This window comes from Zingiber officinale, chromosome 8A (genome assembly GCF_018446385.1).
Source record: "Zingiber officinale cultivar Zhangliang chromosome 8A, Zo_v1.1, whole genome shotgun sequence".
Taxonomy (NCBI): domain Eukaryota; kingdom Viridiplantae; phylum Streptophyta; class Magnoliopsida; order Zingiberales; family Zingiberaceae; genus Zingiber; species Zingiber officinale.
Genome location: NC_056000.1, coordinates 72,365,361 through 72,383,189, shown reverse-complemented (window position 1 = coordinate 72,383,189; position 17,829 = coordinate 72,365,361). Strand labels below are relative to the sequence as shown.

General features: G+C 35.8%; 1 pseudogene; it reads left to right on the top strand.

Moving 5' to 3' along the window:
* The window catches only part of LOC122010965, a 39,291-nt pseudogene extending 22,999 nt beyond the window's left edge, over nucleotides 1-16,292 (top strand).
* Nucleotides 16,293-17,829: the final 1,537 nt, after the last annotated feature.

The window sequence follows — 17,829 nt, the reverse complement described above, 5'->3', positions numbered from 1 at the left end:
TACAAAGTTAATTAAATATTTATTTCTAAAATCGGCTCTCAAGTCAAACATGGCGAGGTACAAGGCCTTCTTGGGTATAGGATCATCCACCACTGTCTCGACAAAGCCTTTAATAGAAATTCAATATTTAATTTCCTAAAATAACATTAGGTTTAACAAAAAAGAACAATTGAATCACAAATTTGAAAAATAAAACAAAAAACACAAACTCGAATTACAAATTCGAAACTCTAGAATCATATTCCTCTTGCGTTTGGTATTTCCAAAAATAACTATACAAAGAAAACTAGTATGATACGGAAAACAATTACTAGTTATACCTTTCTTTGTAAGCAAATAACCTCTTGATCTTCTACAGTATTCCTCTTCTAATCTCGGACGTTGTGTGGGCAACGATCTTCCAAGACGAGAACCACCAAGCTCCTTCTTCTCCAAGCTAGATTCGGCCACCATCAATTCTCCAAGAGAAGTAGAGGTCCGACCACCACCACCAAGCTCCAAGGGATGTAAGAAACAAAACCTCCTTTCTCTCCTTCTTCTCCTAGCTAGAACTGGCCACTATCACCAACTCCAAAAGAAAGATGAAACCGGCCACTAAAGAAGAAGAGAAGAGGAGAGGGAGAACCTCTAGGGCCGGCCACACCAAGGAGGAAAAGAGAGGAAGAAAAAGAATAGAGTCGTTCCCATGAAGGCACCTCTACCCCCTCTTTTATAATCCTTGGTCTTGGCAAATAAGGAAATTTAAATAAAAACTTCCTTAATTCTTTTGCCATAAAAGGTAACATTTTAATTAATTAAAATTAAAATCCTTTTCTTAATTATAATGGTCGACCACTTTAATCTCCAAAACAAGGAGAGTTTTAATTAACACAAGAATTAAAACTTCCTAATTTGTTTCCAGAAATTTATAAAAAATTTCTCCAATAAATTTTCCCTTCATGGTGGTTTGTAAAAAGGAAACTTTTATAAATTAAAATCTTTCTTTTAAACATGTGAATGATTTCCAAAAAGGAAAGTTATCTCTAAAAATTAAAATCTCCTTTCAATTTATAAATAAGGAAAGATATTAAATCTTTTCTTAATCTTTTGTAGAAACTTATAAAAGAAATATTTAATTTTTAAACTCTCTTTTAAATCATGAACATGGTTAAAAAAGGAAAGTTTTCTCAAAATTAAAATCTACCTTTCAATATATAAATAAGGAAAGATTTCAAATCTTTTCTTAATCTTTTGTAGAAAGCTATAAAAGGAAAGATTTAAATTTTAAACTTTCTTTTAAAACCATGGAATCCACATAAGAAAAATTTATAAATAAAATCCCTTTTAATGTGATGTGGCCGGCCACATCATGCTTGGATTCCAAGCATTGGCTGACTACCAACTTGGCTCAAACACTTGGTCTTGGTCGGCCCTAGCTTGGGTTCCAAGCTAGCTTGGCCGACCCCCTTGGGTTGGGTAAGAAGTGGGTATGTGGTGAGTATAAATCTCTATATACAAGAGGCTACGATAGGGACCGAGAGGAGGAATTGGTTTTGGTCTCCCGATGAAATTAAGCTTCCTCGTGTTCACCCCGAACACACAACTTAACTTCATCAATAATAATTCATACCACTAAAGAATTATTATTAAACTACTGCACCAATCCCAAATTATATTTTGGGCTCCTTCTTATTATAAGTGTGTTAGTCTCCCTGTGTTTAAGATGTCAAATGTCCACTAATTAATTGAGTTACTGACAACTTATTTTAATTAATATCTCAGTCCAAGAGTAGTACCACTCAACCTTATCGTCATGTCGGACTAAGTCCACCTGCAGGGTTTAACGTGACAATCCTTATGAGCTCCTCTTGGGGACATTATCAACCTAGACTACTAGGACACAGTTTCCTTCTATAATCAACAACACACACTATAAGTAATATCATTTCCCAACTTATCCGGCTTATTGATTTATCAAGCTAAATCTCACCCTTTGATAAGTTAAAGAAATAAATATTAAATATATGTGCTTGTTATTATATTAGGATTAAGAGCACACACTTCCATAATAACTAAGAATTTGTTCTTATATTAAGTCAGTATAAAAAGAACTTTCCTTAAATAGTCCTGCTCAATACACTTAGAGTGTACTAGTGTAATTTATTAGTCAAGACAAACTAATACCTAATTACACTACGACTATTCCAATGATTTGTTCCTTTCCATTTTAGTCGTGAGCTACTGTTTATAATTTATAAAGAACTGATAACACGATCTCCTGTGTGTGACACCACACACCGTGTTATCTACAATATAAATTAATTGAACGACTACACTCAGTATATATAAATGTAGACACTTGACCAATGTGATTCTTATTTCTAAATAAATGTTTATATAAAAAGCTAGGCTTTTAGTATATACTCAAACACTTACACTGACAACTAGCAAATAAAATCAGAATACTCGGGAATATATAAAATCAAACACATGGATCTATAAACATGAAAGCAATTGAAACAACAAAATTTTTTTAAAGTTTTTAAAATAAAGAACAATCCTAAGATCACCAAACACCGTATATGTTCCCCGGCAATGGCGCCAAAATTTGATGACAAATCTGTCACACCCGTAAATCAAATTAACAATTTATATCTAGCAAACCCCTTAACTACACTGTGATGATGTAATAACGAGCCTAGGATCGAATCTCTTGAGGAACTAATAGTAGAATGATAATCTAGGATTGTATATTATTCCTATTTTTAGGGTTTTAATATAGAAATGGGGATTTCAGATTTGATTCTAAAATTAACAAATTGAAAGCATAACTAGTAGGAAACTAATATAATGCATAAATGAAATCTACCTAGGTGTCAACAATCAATCCATAACGCATTGTCACCCTACATTATGATTAAACCATCAACACTCTTAAACTAAGAATGAAATAACAATACACAATTAAATCTGATCCAAAGCAAGAATTAAACCCTAACTTAAAACTAAACCACTTAACAATTAACTAAGCATCAAACAAGACTTACACTAAATTGCATCAATGAAATTATAACCACTAAACACGAATTAAACTCTAACAAGTTAAAGAAATGCTAGATTATTGATACGAACATAACAAACATCAAAAGAAATCTGTTCTAGCTATAAAAACAATGAATAAATGAAATAAACAAGAAGTCGAAGACAAGAACGTCCAACTCCGGTCATCAGTGAAGAACTTCAGTTGTGTCTCAGTTCAGAATTGCTTAGCCACACCAGTGGAACGCGTCTGGCAAGCTAGAAACAACTTGGAACCTGAAAATGGCCGAAAATCCAGAATTCTGCAAATCTGGAACTCTGAATCTGGATGGGAGTTGTGGATTGTGGATGATCATTGGATGAAGCTCAGGAACACTGGAGGAACGCCGCCTAATGTCTCTAATTGGAAGGGAATCACAGATATGAGGGAACGCCCGCCAAATCTATAGAAAACAAAACATCGAAGAAAATAGAAATGCACTTGAAAGAACGCTCACGCGGCGGCTTCAGATGATCGGAGAAGCTCCCTCACTGACGTCGTCGCTCGAGAAGTTGATCGGAGAAGGAATCGGGGTCGAAGATCACCGGAGAAGCTCGCACCTCCCTGTTGTTCGACGCGAAGCTGTGTGGAGATTTTGACGAAGCAAAAGGCTACTATAGCTTCTCATTTAAATTAGATCTCAGATCTGTGATGGAGGGCTGTGGGTGATTTGGATCCTGATTAGGGATGACAATTTCACCCGAACCCGATGGAGGATCCGACATCCGACCCGAATGGAGGAGGGTATGGAGGGACTATCAATACCCGATACCCAACCCGAATACCCGATTAAATAATATATATACATATATTAAAGATAATTTTATTTTTCTAAAATCAAATTACTATTTTTTGTTGATATTAGGAAGCCTATATAGATGTTTAATTTTTTTTTAATTATATATATATATATATATATATTTTAATAGAATGTTAATTTTAATATATTTTTGTTGAATGATAATAGCTCGATAGAAAGAAGAAAAATTACACATATAGAATATATCCGGTCCTTTATGGATATGGGTATACCCATTGGATATCCTATACCCAATGGATATGAGTACGGAGGATATAGAATCCGACCCGAACCCGACCCATTGCCATCCCTAATCCTGATCAAAGGTGGAAAATCACTCAAAATTCGATCCGAAGGTATTGATCTTGATCAAGGGTTTGGATCTACTCTTCCTTAGGTCGGATGGACCAGATCTTCAATGGATGGTTCAGATCCCTCTTATTCTTGATGAACGGTCCATAATGCTCCAAAGCTTGATATTCTCGTTTAAACTACGATTCGATCGCAAATTCGGTTAGAATAAATCCACATCCAAGATCCTTTGATGCCTACAAAATAAGAATTAAATATTAGCATCAAATAACACAAAAATAAGATAATTTACAATTAAGTCCAAGAATAAATGCAATGGCCGAAATGTGATGTAAACATATGTTTCATCTATGAAAACAATATCAAACAATGCATGTATGAACCCAAATAGTATAGTAAAATCATAATTATCACTTGCATTGTGACTTGTAGAGGTTTGTGTTCCGGACTCAACACGGTGATACGAGAAGTAGTGTGTGGACTATACGACATGTATGACGTTCGCAAAGTTCTTGGAATCGAGGTGAGTGTTCAAATGTGGTATCGCTTATCGGTTTGGGTTTGTTTAGGGACTTAAAATGAGTATGTTGAGACCTCTTCTACTACTCGGTTATATGCTTTTGTTGGTCTATAAACTCGTAGTGTGGATATAAAGGCTTCTACTTGAGCAACACCATTAACTTGACACCGAAGAGTGTCAATGACATCCACAAAAGAGGAGGTACTATCCTTGGCATATCGAGAGGTGGCCATGATACATCAAAGATAGTAAACAGTACTATCGAAGATCGCGGTATCAATCAGGTTATCACAAATTCTTAGACTATGTTAGCTATTCTAGCTACATATCGGGCATATCAATTTGATTCGATAACAAAGATAGCTTGTTATTATTTTAGGTTTATATATAGGAGGCGATGGAACTCAAAGAGGGGCAGCACTCATTTATGAGGTAAATTTGGGATAACTAGTTCAACCACTACATGTATTGAAGGCTATCAAATTTCTTATGCTCTATATTTTTGTAGGAAATTCAAAAACGCCCTGAAAGTTGCGGTAGCCGGTATCCCCAAGACTATCGACAATGACATTGAGGTACTTCGGTTTCATTTCCTTGAAATGCTCTTGTATTTCCATAACATTTCTATTTGCATTTATTTCCCTACCTTATATGATTAGGTTATCGACAATTGGTTTTGCCACTGCTGTTGAAGAGGTTGTAGGAAATGGGAACGTGGGAACATGCCCACGTTCCCCACTACTCTTAATGGAAAAGTCCATTACACCCCTGGGTTATTTCCTTTTATAAGGGGTGCGCCCAAGGTTCATTCGTGAGGTGAGAAAAAGAGGAAGAGTTTTTCACACGACGGTGGAAAAAGAAAGAGAGAGGGAAGAACATCTGTGAAGGTGGGATTTAGTTCGTGGAATTGCGAAGAGCTTTCTGATCCTGTAATCGTTCTTCCGACAGCGAATCTTACCATTGTCGATTGTAGATCTATGGGAGATCGTTGTAAGAATTTACTGTTTATGTTTTAAATTCATTTTATTCATGCATTTAGAATATCAGCATTGGTATCAGAGCATGTTATTTCTAAATGCTTAAGGCGAATTATGAAATCAATTTTCGGATATTTTCTGTATTGCTTTGCCATTTCTCGTCGCTGTTTTTCATGACTAATGTGTCGTAGCATACAAGCATCGGTGACTGCATCATGACAGGGAGACCGGTGATAGGGTCGCTAGTAGTCGTCGCTCACTGGCGACAGGGTCGCTGGTAAGAGTCACCGTCGGCTTTAGCATCGCTGCTCACTGTGCCAAGTTTGAAAAATCGCGATAGTGTAGTGATTTCCATCAGAGTAGGGCTCGAGTGCGGGGATATGCCGATGACGACATTCCGTGGCCGGTGATGGCGTCCTGGCTGGTAGCTATGTGTTGGTGGCTGGGGCAGGCAGAGCAAGTGTCGGCGATCTCGTCGAGCCTAAAGATGACTGGATTCCGGTGCCGGAAAGGACCGGCTACCACCTCAGAAGATCGGCAGAAGGCTGGCATGGCTAGCGATCGAGTTCGTCGCGGTTGCGTGGCGTGCGGCGTGCAACGTGCAGCGTGCGGCGTACAGTGTGCGGCGTGCGGCGAAAAAAATGAATGGAGAAAATGTGAACATGTGGCAAAAGGTGATTCGCTCGCCTCCATCGCCCCCGCCAACCCGTCCCTAGGCCAACACGGAGGAGGTAAATCACGGGTGACTACTAGCCATTAGTGCAAATGGCCAAGACATGGGGGAGGTTTGTTGGGTCTTTCGGGCCGCGAAAACCGCTTTTTCGCTTCACGGAAACCCTGAAACCCCCAGCCACCGGATCCGTGCGAAGTAAAATAAAACAAAAATTTATGAGTATGAGTTTCTTGTACTTAGTTCTAAACTAGATTTACAAGGAGAAAACCTTTTACCCTTGATGCGTGCCCTTTACGAATCCCGCTCGTCCAAGGAAGTGCCGGATCTCGAGATCGTCAAGCGTACGATCCTCTAGAAATATCCACACGAACAAATGGGTGGAGAAAAACTAAACAAAGGTGTGCTAGCACCCTTGATCAGTCACGGCAAGAGGAGGAGAGGGAGAGCAAGAAGAGAGAGCAAGGAAGAAGATGGAATGAATATCCCTTGAATGAAAAATCAATCTCATTCAACACCATAAGTGGCCGGCCACAATGGGAATTGAAACCCCCATTCTCATTTAATGTGGCCATTAAAGAGATTGTAACCTCCATGAGGTGGCACACACATGTGCTAAACATGATGTGTAACACCATTATTGGCCACTTAATGCTAAGTCACAAATGATGTGGCATAAAGTCAAGTCAAACTTGACTCTTCCTCTTCCTCTCAAGTCAAGTCAAACTTGACTTAATCTCTCTCATGGTTGATCTAATCCAACCATTTAATTCAAGCCAATTTAATATAATGAATCTAATTCATTTAATTAAATTGATTCAATGAGTCATAATCTAAATTAGACTCATTGAACACATGAATCAACTTGAGTCCAACTCAATTAACCCAATTAGGATTACTCTTAATCCAATTTGATTCATCACATGAATCTAATCCTCTTGGTTCATCATATGAACATAATCTCCATCTAATTGTCCTTAGTGTGTGACCCTATAGGTTCTTGTAACGTTGGCAATGCCCCTAAACCCATTTAGGAGCATAAGTAATGAGCGGTATCTAGCAACACATCATTACTACCCAAGTTACAAGAATGTTGAGATCCAACATCACCTTGTGACTACTAATTGTGACTCCTCACAATATATGACAAGTGTCCTTCTATCCTAGACATCTAGATTGATCAATGTGAGACATAGACCGTGTCATCCTCTAACCAATCTAAATCTTGAACTTCAAGTAGACTCACTCAATCAAATGAGCTCAATATCTCATATTGACTCATTTGGGCATGGTCATGCACTTTGTGGTCTCACTCTATCAAGAATATCGATGTCTCTCTCGTCATATAGGAGGGATAGATCCCATCTACATCACTCACATCCCTCTGCATAATTCGTTACATACTCAGTAATCGCCTTTATAGTCCACCCAGTTACGAGTGACGTTTGACAAAACCAAAGTACATAACTCCTTATGTAGGGATCCATGGTGACTTCAGGTCCAAGGACTAGTAGTCATACTAATAGTCACATAAGAAAGTATATGACACTCATATAACGATCCATGATACTTTCTCATGGCGGGTCATTCAGTATATATTCTCCAATGCATACCCATGTGTCAACTTGATATCTCTATATCCATAACTAGTGAGATCAAGTCATCGAGTTGACCTACATGCTAGTCTTATTGCATTAACATTGTCCTTGAATGTTAATACTCGACTAGGAATGATTAAGAGTAGTGTTCCCTATATCATCTCACTATCGGTTCAACTAACCGATTGATATAGGTGAGAACCTTCTACTCAAGGACGCTATTATACTTAGTTTATTTGGCACCAATACAAGTAAGTATAATAACCAAAACAAATGCCTTTATTTATATAAGAATATGATACAACAAGTCCATAATACAATCATCAAATGATTGGCTCTAGGGTTCTAACTAACAAGGTTATGCTCGATCACACCGAATTTCGACCCCAAGACCTCATGTGGTAACACCTCATGTCTTAACCATCGCACAGGAGAAAATGTGAACATGAAGCATAGTGTCATTGAGAAAATGTTGGATATTTATAAATCAAATAAAATTAATAAAAAAAAGATAACGTTTTTTTCCTTTTCTTAGCATGGATACATTTTATTGTTTAGAAGAATTAATGCATATGAAAAAAAAACCATGCACGATTGAATTTTGCTAATACATACTTAGTGTAGCATTAATTTTGTTTGCACGTGATAATTAATTGAATATTGAGTTCAATTAATTGACTATTTATGATAAATGGGCAAGACCAATTTTAGTCCAATTAGATCCTGTTTAAATTAAATTATTAGTTGATTTAATCAAACCAATTTAATCCAAACCTGAATCAGTTTGGATTAATTAATTGGGTATGGATCAAATATGATCAAATGACCAGATTTATTCTATTGCATCAGATTTGATCAAATGATTAGATTTGTTCTAATTGGTCAAACTTAAACCAATGATCATTGGTTTGATCAAACGGATCAAAGTTTGATCGATAGTCTTAAATTGGTTGAAATGGACTTAGATCAAACAGTAACAGAACTTAGATGCAAAGATCCCTATCCAATTAGATCAGTTCTAATTATGGATAATGGACCAAGCTTAGGATCTAGATTTATAATCAACCGATCCAATGGGTCAGTCGACTTAGACTCCTGAAAATCGAGAAGATTTATTTTTCTTGATTTATTATGTTGGTACTATGCTTGTATAAATTGAATTAAGCCGATTTTGTACTAGTTAGTCGGTTTTGTACTGACTTATTTAATTTTAATTTTTCAGATGGCTAGTCGCGATTTACGACAACATGAGCTTTGGGAGGAGATTAAGGAGCTTGATTTTGACCCGGTTCAAGGAGTTGGATGGCTTATTGGTCAACTCGATCAGTTGTTCTGGAAACTCAAGCGAGAAGAGTTTCCAGTCCAAGACACACACAAAAGATGAGCTATGGTCTATTTAATGTCAGAAAATATTAAGCAGATAGCATTCCAACTTTGGGATGATTATAATGGGCACATCTCATATTCAGAGATATGCAGACAATTACTTTATTTCTATTAGAGTCCTGAAGATCCAGAAGAGGATCCAGATGAATCTGAGGAGGATTCAAAAGATGCTAAAGATCCAGAGGAGAATCCAGATGAATCTGAGGAGGATTTAGAAGATCCTGGAGAATCAGAAGAGGATCTGGGAGAGTGAGAATCCAGAGATGAATCCAATTATGGATCCAATAGAGAATCCTAGAGCAGTCCTGCTTGATATTACCCTAAATGAGTCTAGGCTAAAAGGGATAATATTGTCCACTGCACTAGTGTCTGTCCCCTTGAGAGTGGTAGTAGCCTATCTAATTTATTAAAGTTCTGTTATTGTTATTTTCATTATGTGTGAATAATTTTAGTCCATTTCGTTCATGTCAATCGGTTATATGTTAACAATATGCAACATAATTTTGTATTAATGATATGTTCATTTATTTATGTTGTTTACTTGACATGATGCATGATTAGTTCATTTTTATTAAATAATCAGTTTATTTAATTAATGTAATCATGATTTATTAAATGATCAGTTCATTTAATTAAAGAAATTATGATTTTATAAATGATTAGTTCATTGGTTGGGATGTATATAATAGAATTGATCAATATTGATTTGATTGGTCATACGAATAATGAGTGAAAATATTATTGTCACTTGATTTTGTAAACCAACTCAAATTAATATTGAGTCAAGCATAAATTGCATACATATGAATTCCACTGAATACTAAATAATGTGTTTATTTATGATAGATTATGGCAACCAAAAACATTATAGCTGAACTCAACAAGGGTGAAAAATTTAATGGGGATAACTATAAGATCTGGCACCTCAAGATACAGTATGTACTTGAGGAACAAGAATTTTTAAAAGCTGTAAATCAAGTTATGATAGAACCTATAGATAGTCCCATTGCACAACACAGACGAGATATTGATATCTATAAGGTATGGAAGAAAAAGGACTCCACTGCAAAGGGCATATTGATTAGTTCAATGGTAGATGACCTAGCTTTTTAGTATGAGTTGTATCTTTCAGCTTATGCAGTCTAGGTAACCCTTAAAGAAAAATACATTGGAGTAAGTCTGAGCAAGTTTCAACAGCTGGCAATCAAGTTTGACAGCTACAAGAAGCGTCTGAACATGATTCGGGAGATGTCGAACATGATTCGGGAGCTTAAAACTATTGATCATGAGTTGACCGATGAACAACAGGTTCAAGCAGTTATTCGTTCACTTCCAGATTCTTAAGAGACCATGAAGCAGACCCTAACTCATAGTAAGAGTATCAAAACTTTCACTGATGTCTCACACCATGTAGAATTGGAGGCGGAGAGAGTTAAATCTGTAAGGATTTCTGGACAAGCCTATGTGGCTGTAAGTTCTGCTGGATCATCTGGATCCATGAAAAAGAAATGGTTCAAGAAAGGAAAGGGAAAGAAGAGGGAAGCTGCTGCTATGGGACAAGGCCCAATCAAGAAGACTAGAAAGAAACCTAAAAACAAGTTGACTTGTTTTAACTGCGGCAAGAAGGGTCACTTCGCTCGGGAGTGCACTGAGTCGAAAAAGGTAAATCCAAGTGGGTCTTCTTTCCCTGAGCATTTTATTGCTAGTTCAGTGTTGTTAGCTGATTCTTATCCTTTGTAAATTATAGATTCGGGAGCAACCAACCATGTAGCTCGAGAACGAGTTACATTTGTTGAGTACCGTCGGGTACCAGCTAGCAACAAGTGGATCTATGTGGGAAACAATGCAAGAGTTGAAGTCAAAGGAGTCGACACTTGCAAACTCAACCTCCGTGGTGGTAGAGTTTTGTTTCTACATGATGTTATGTATGCTCCTGAAATTCAACGAAGTCTTGTTTCCACTACGTGTCTTCTTGATTTAGGGTATTGTATTAATTTTTACAATTGGCGTGTTGAACTTAAGATTGGCTCAGTGTCAATCGGGCATGGTTTTTAACAAATGATTTTATGGTTCTTGATGTAGAACCAGATGTCAATTATGCTATTGATAGTTATTTTTTAGACATTGCTCTAACTAGTGATGTAGATATAACTGATGAGGTTTGGCATGCTAGATTAGGGCATATTGGACAAGAACGTATGAATCAGTTGGCTAAAGAGGGTCTACTGGGCACTCGGACTAAGATTAAATTGTCTATATGTGAGCATTGTCTTGCTAGAAAAGCAACTAAAAAACCATTTGGTAAGACTATTAGATCTGAATCAAAATTACAGTTAATTCATTCAGATATTTGTGCTCCAATGAATGTGGAGGCTAGACATGGAGCTTCCTATTTCATTACATTTATTGATGATTTCTCTCGGTTCAGTCATGTGTATTTGATTTCTCACAAATCTGAAGCATTGGATTGCTTCATTCGTTATATGAACGAAATTAAGAATCAAACGGAACGTAAAATTAAGACTTTACGCATTGACCGTGGAGGAGAATATTTGTCTGATATGTTTAAGAAAATATGTAATGATAGAGGGATTATAAGACAACTGGCAATCCTTGGAACTCTACAGCAAAATGGGGTAGCTGAAGGAAGAAATATGACTCTTCTTAAAATGGTTAGGTCTATGATGGCGCAAACTAATTTGTCAATCTCCTATTGGGGAGATGCATTATTAACTGCAACCTATATACTTAACAAAGTACCTTTAAAGTTAGTTCCATCTACCCCATATGAACATTGGATAGGCAGAAAACCAGATTTAAGTAATCTGAAACCCTGGGGGCAGCTGCTTATGTTCATGATAGTTTTCACAAGTATGGAAAACTGGAACCTAGGGGTAATAAATATATCTTTATAAGATATCATGAGACCTCCAAATGTTATGTTTTCATAAGTGAGTAACTAGATGGAACCATCTCCTAAATAGACTCGAGAGATGTAACTTTTCTCGAAACAGAGTTCCCAATTACAGGTGATGTTGATAAAAGTGTTCCTCTATTTGAAGAGGATGAGATATTATCAACAAGAGAGGTGTCAAAAAAAACGCTTGAGTCTAGTCAACAGAGTGGAAGTGATATGCCGAGTTATGAGTTGATTTCTTAACAACCCAACTTACGAAGAAGTGTTCGTAAGATCAAACTGAAGAAGAGGTTTGATATTGAGAATGAGGCATTGATTACACTTCCAATTGACGATGGCGAACCTCAATCCATTAAGGAAGCATTGGGATGTAGAGTTAGAGAAAAATGGAAAGCTGCAATGGTTGAAGAGATGGAGTCCATGATTCAAAATCATGTTTGAGACTTAGTCAATCTTCCTTTGGGCTGAAGGGCTATTGGGAATAAGTGGATTCTCAAAATAAAGAGGAAAGCTAATGGATCGATTAACAGATATCGTTTAGTTGCGAAAGGATATACCCAAATGGAGGGTATTGACTTTGAAGAGACATTTTCTCCCATAGTGAAATTTATGTCAATACGAGTTATTTTGGCCTTTGTGGCACATTATGACTTGGAATTACATCAAATGAATGTAAAAATCGCTTTTCTTAATGGTGATCTTAACGAAGAAATCTATATAGTTCAACCAGAAGGTTTCATTGCTGAAGGTTAAGAACAGAAAGTATGTAGACTTGGAAAATCTATATACGGGTTAAAGCAAGCGTCAAGACAATGGAACATAAGATTTAACGAAGTCGTTTTATCTTATGGTTTCGAGATGATCAATGAGGATCATTGTGTTTTCCTAAAAAGGGAAAAAGGAAAGTATGTCATTTTATCATTATATGTTATTGATACGCTGATAACTGGAAATGTCATAGGATATGTGAATGAAGTCAAGAAGTGGATGTCATCCCAATTTGATACAAAGGATATGGGAGTTGAATGCATCTTAGGAGTGAAGATCATAAGAGATCATCCTAAAAGACTTTTGGATCTGTCACAAGAGTCTTATATAAATAAGATGTTACATCATTTTAGCATATCAAATTGCAACGTAGAACATACACCTATTGTGAAAGGTACTGTTTTAAGCAAGAGTATGTGTCCTAAAACTCCAAAGGAAATAGCTGAGATAAATAAAAAACCATATGCCAGTGTTATTGATAGTTTGATGTACACTATGTTGTGTACACGTCCTGATATCAGCTATGTTGTGGGCTTAGTCGCTTACAATCAAACCCAGGACCGAGATACTAGAAGACAGTGAAAAGGATATTCAGATATCTGAAGGCGACAATAGATTATTGTCTTTGTTTTTAAGGATCAGATATGAGTTTGAAAGGTTATTCAGATGCAAATTGGGTTGGGGACCTGGATGATAGAAAATCTACATTAGGCTATGCATTCTTGTTGAATGGTGGTGCCATCTCTTGGAACAGCAAGAAACAAGCTTGTATATCTTTTTTGACTATGGAAGCTGAATATGTGGCATGGTTAATGGATCTGCAAAAAGCAGTTTGGTTGAGAATATTCCTGAAGCATATGAAAATTACTGAGAATAGTGTGATAGTCAAGCTGCAATAGCTTTTTCCAAGGGTCCCAAATATCACAGCAAGGCAAGTATATAGAAATTAAATATAATTTTATGAGAGATATTGTGGCTAAAAGAAAAGTAATTCTTGAGTATGTCCCTACATGAGCTATACTTACAGATCCTTTTACTAAGTCAATGACTAAAGAGTCATTTAAAGAACATGTAAAGTCTTTGAGACTTCATAAAATGTAACAATATTGAAATAACAATCAAACTTTGTGATTTGATTGTGTCATGTACCATAATTTATTCAGTGTATATGTTGTATTTGTTACATTTATGTAAGATATTGGTGAGCATGTTGGCAGGTTGAGATTAGTCTACTCACATGGATAATTATCTTTGTTTGTTAAGTACAAATAGAGGTAAGACCGTTACTTATGGAATATCTTATCTAGCTGAAATTAGAGACAGATCCATAAGTTGAGATCGCCTTGATAATTGTATCAAGATGAGATCATTTATGTGTTAATAATGATCGAAGTAAATGAACCCACCATTTACTGAACATATTGAAGGCCAGATTAGAATTCATATGTTGAATTCAGGGTTAGACATTAGGTATGTCTAGATCAAAATCTGTACAATATTAAATTTAGGAAAAGTATGTTCTCTTTTTAGTAAAGAGAATAGCATCGTAACATGAGATTCATACCACATGTGTTATTGCGACAATAAAAGTAGTAGAAGAATGAATCCTTGTTTCTCTACTATGTTAGACCTTTGAGATTATAAGTTAATCTCAGTTTTTTTCCTTAGTGACTATTTAGTTGTTTACTTGAAGTTCTAATCAGTATCTGCTACTTTAGCGTGTATCTTATGGCTATGTATAATTCGATCTATGGAACATAACTAGGAAAACGACTGATTAATATGAATAGATTCTAGCTAAAAAGTAAAATTAAATATATTTACATCATTAGATGTTATTCACTGGTCGACTCATTTTTGTTATGTATAGAAATGAATGTGAATATTGGATATAGAACATGCTCTTGACATAATAGTCATTATAAGGGATTAGAGATGTTCATATTGATGTAAATGAAAATTATTTAATCTGGGTAAATAGCAAGATATGTATATCTCCAAGATAATGGTTATGTGCCACTGGAAGATTGGATGGATCCTGAATAAAGGTTATGTGTCACCAGGAAAGAGGTTATGTGCCATATAGAGTGTGTTTTTAATTTATTTGAGCGGCTAAGTAAAGTGTAACAACTTTGCTAACATTGATTGCTCAGAGAACCACTATGTAAGGTGTAACAATCTTCTTAGCAACTATCGCTTAGTGTGTTTGCTGTTACACAAACCATTTTATCTAAGTATGGATTGGATGTTCTAATATGGTCTTTGTGATCAAACTCTCAAATAGTCTATGTGACTTATTCGATCTTTGTGATCAAACTCTCAAATAGTCTATGTGACTCATTAAGTCTTTGTGACTAACTAGTATTTGTGACTTACCTGAATGAATTAGTCTTAGTGACTTACATTGGACGAGTGGGAGATGTAGGAAATGGAAATGTGGGAGCATGCTCATGTTCCCCACTACTCTTAATGGAAAAGTCCATTATGACCCTAGGTTATTTTCCTTTATAAGGGGTGCGTCCAAGGTTCATTCGTGAGGTGAGAAAAAGAGGAAGAGTTTTTCACACGACGGTGGAAAAAGAAAGAGAGAGGGAAGAACATATGAGGGGGTGAGATTTGATTCGTGGAATTGCGAAGAGCTTTTCGATCTATGATCGTTCTTCCGACAGTGAGTCTTGTCGTCGCCGATTGCAGATCTACGGGAGATCGCTGTAAGCATTTACCGTTTATGCTTTTAATTCATTTTATTCATGCATTTAGAATATCAACAGAGGCTCAACGGGCGATAAATGCTGCTCATGCGGAAGCTGAAAGTGTCGAAAATGGTATTGGCCTTGTGAAGCTTATGGATCACTATAGTGCTTAGTTATCTCTCTCTCGCTTGCTCAGACTAGCAGTTATTGTTGGAAGTTTGTTTTCTAATAACATTCAAACAATTCGATACCGCAGGATTCATCGTTATGTATGCTACACTTGCAAGTAGAGATGTGGTACATGTCTAGAGTCATTTTCCCTTGCATATCATATCATTCGGATCTTGAGCTAAAAAGCAAAATCATCAGGATTGTTGTTTGATTCCGGAATCATCTTTCCACATGGAAGGTGAGGGCCAACTACTGGAGTTCATCGAGAAACGACTCAAAGAGAACAGGCACATGGTCATTGTCGTCGCAGAGGGTGCAGGACAAGAACTGATTGCAGAGAGCATGCGATCCATCAGCCACAAAGACGCGTCCGGCAATAAGTTACTGCTGGACATTGGACTGTGGCTATCACACAAGATATAGGTAACCGAAATGCTGTGTGATACCTTCTAAAGAAGAATAACTTCAACACGTTTTCTTCTTTTTCGCAGGATCACTGTAAAACGAAGATGTCGATAAACCTCAAATACATAGGTTTGTTGTAGATGCGAAAAAATAAATTCAATTTGAAAAAGAGATTTTTTCTTCTCCATCTCTTTATTCCATTCACATTTTCAACATATCCTATTCATATCTTCATATCAGGATAATATCATTTGAGATGAATGATCATCTTTTTTACTTCAGTCGTATTCATCTCGCTTATCTAATTTTCACAATTCTAAAAATATACCTTACTCGTTCTTTCTATAAAATAATTATATGAATTGCCTGTGCATCTCAAAAATTTTATTTTGTCCATTTAAAAATTTATTGCTATCCATTTATATTATGGTAATCGCAGGCTGATCGGTTCGATTTCATAAAAAATTTTATCGGTCATTAAAACAAATCATTGGTAAAAGGTGGAACCGTCATCCTAGCGACCCCCTGGCCCCGGCCCCATAAGATTCCAGAGGGAGTAAATCACGGTTAATGCTGGGCAGAATAGGTGACTGGGGGTCAAAGGAATTTTTGGTGCAACAGACCAGGGTTTTATCCCCGAGTGCAACTGGCGACCTTCGACCCCACGATTTCATTGACAAGCTACAGACACCTAACCAGCTGATTCAGCCCGTGGGGGCGATCACTAAAGCAAATCAGAAAACACATACGGTGGTCAGTTCAAAAGTCCAACATTTTTTAATTATGCCCCTATTTGAAAAAAAAAATCCTATAAATACATTATAGCTAAGATTCAAATTCTAAATACTTTGGTAATAATTTAAATATCCTACCACAACATCATAATCCAGAAATATTATCCATTTATATTATGAATAACACCATAACCCAAGCACATTATCCATTTATATTATGAATGAAGCATGAGCTTTATAAAATCAATTTTAATTTACATTGATAGAAGTTTTCTATATTAATCGGTCAATTTTAGATAAAAGTGGGTAATAAATCATTCAGAAATTATTTAAAAGTTTAATATTTTTAATAAAAAAATCTTTAAAATCTATTAATAGTGTTGATTAGTGATAAAATGTTTAAAAAATTTTAGTCTATCAGTTAATTTTATTCAAAGTCCATTAAGAATGGAAAATTTGCATGCACTCCTCAATTACGATTTAAATTTTGTATGTAGTCCCGATCATTGAAAAATTGTATTTCGACTCCCTAATCAAAGATATCAATTTATCTAATTACTCTTCATATTTTTTAGATATAAAAAATTTTATCAGTAAAAAAATAAGTATAATTTCTCTTAAATTAGTATATTAAACTAGAATCTAGTATATTTTCTATTAAATTGAGCGTGACTCTTTTTCTATCATAAAAATGTATTAGATTTTTTTTAAATAATATTCAATTAGATGAAAAATATACTAGATTCTCTTTAAATAATGCTGAATTTATGAGAAATTATATTAAATGAGAAAAAACCGTGCTCAATTTTTTACTCTCTAAC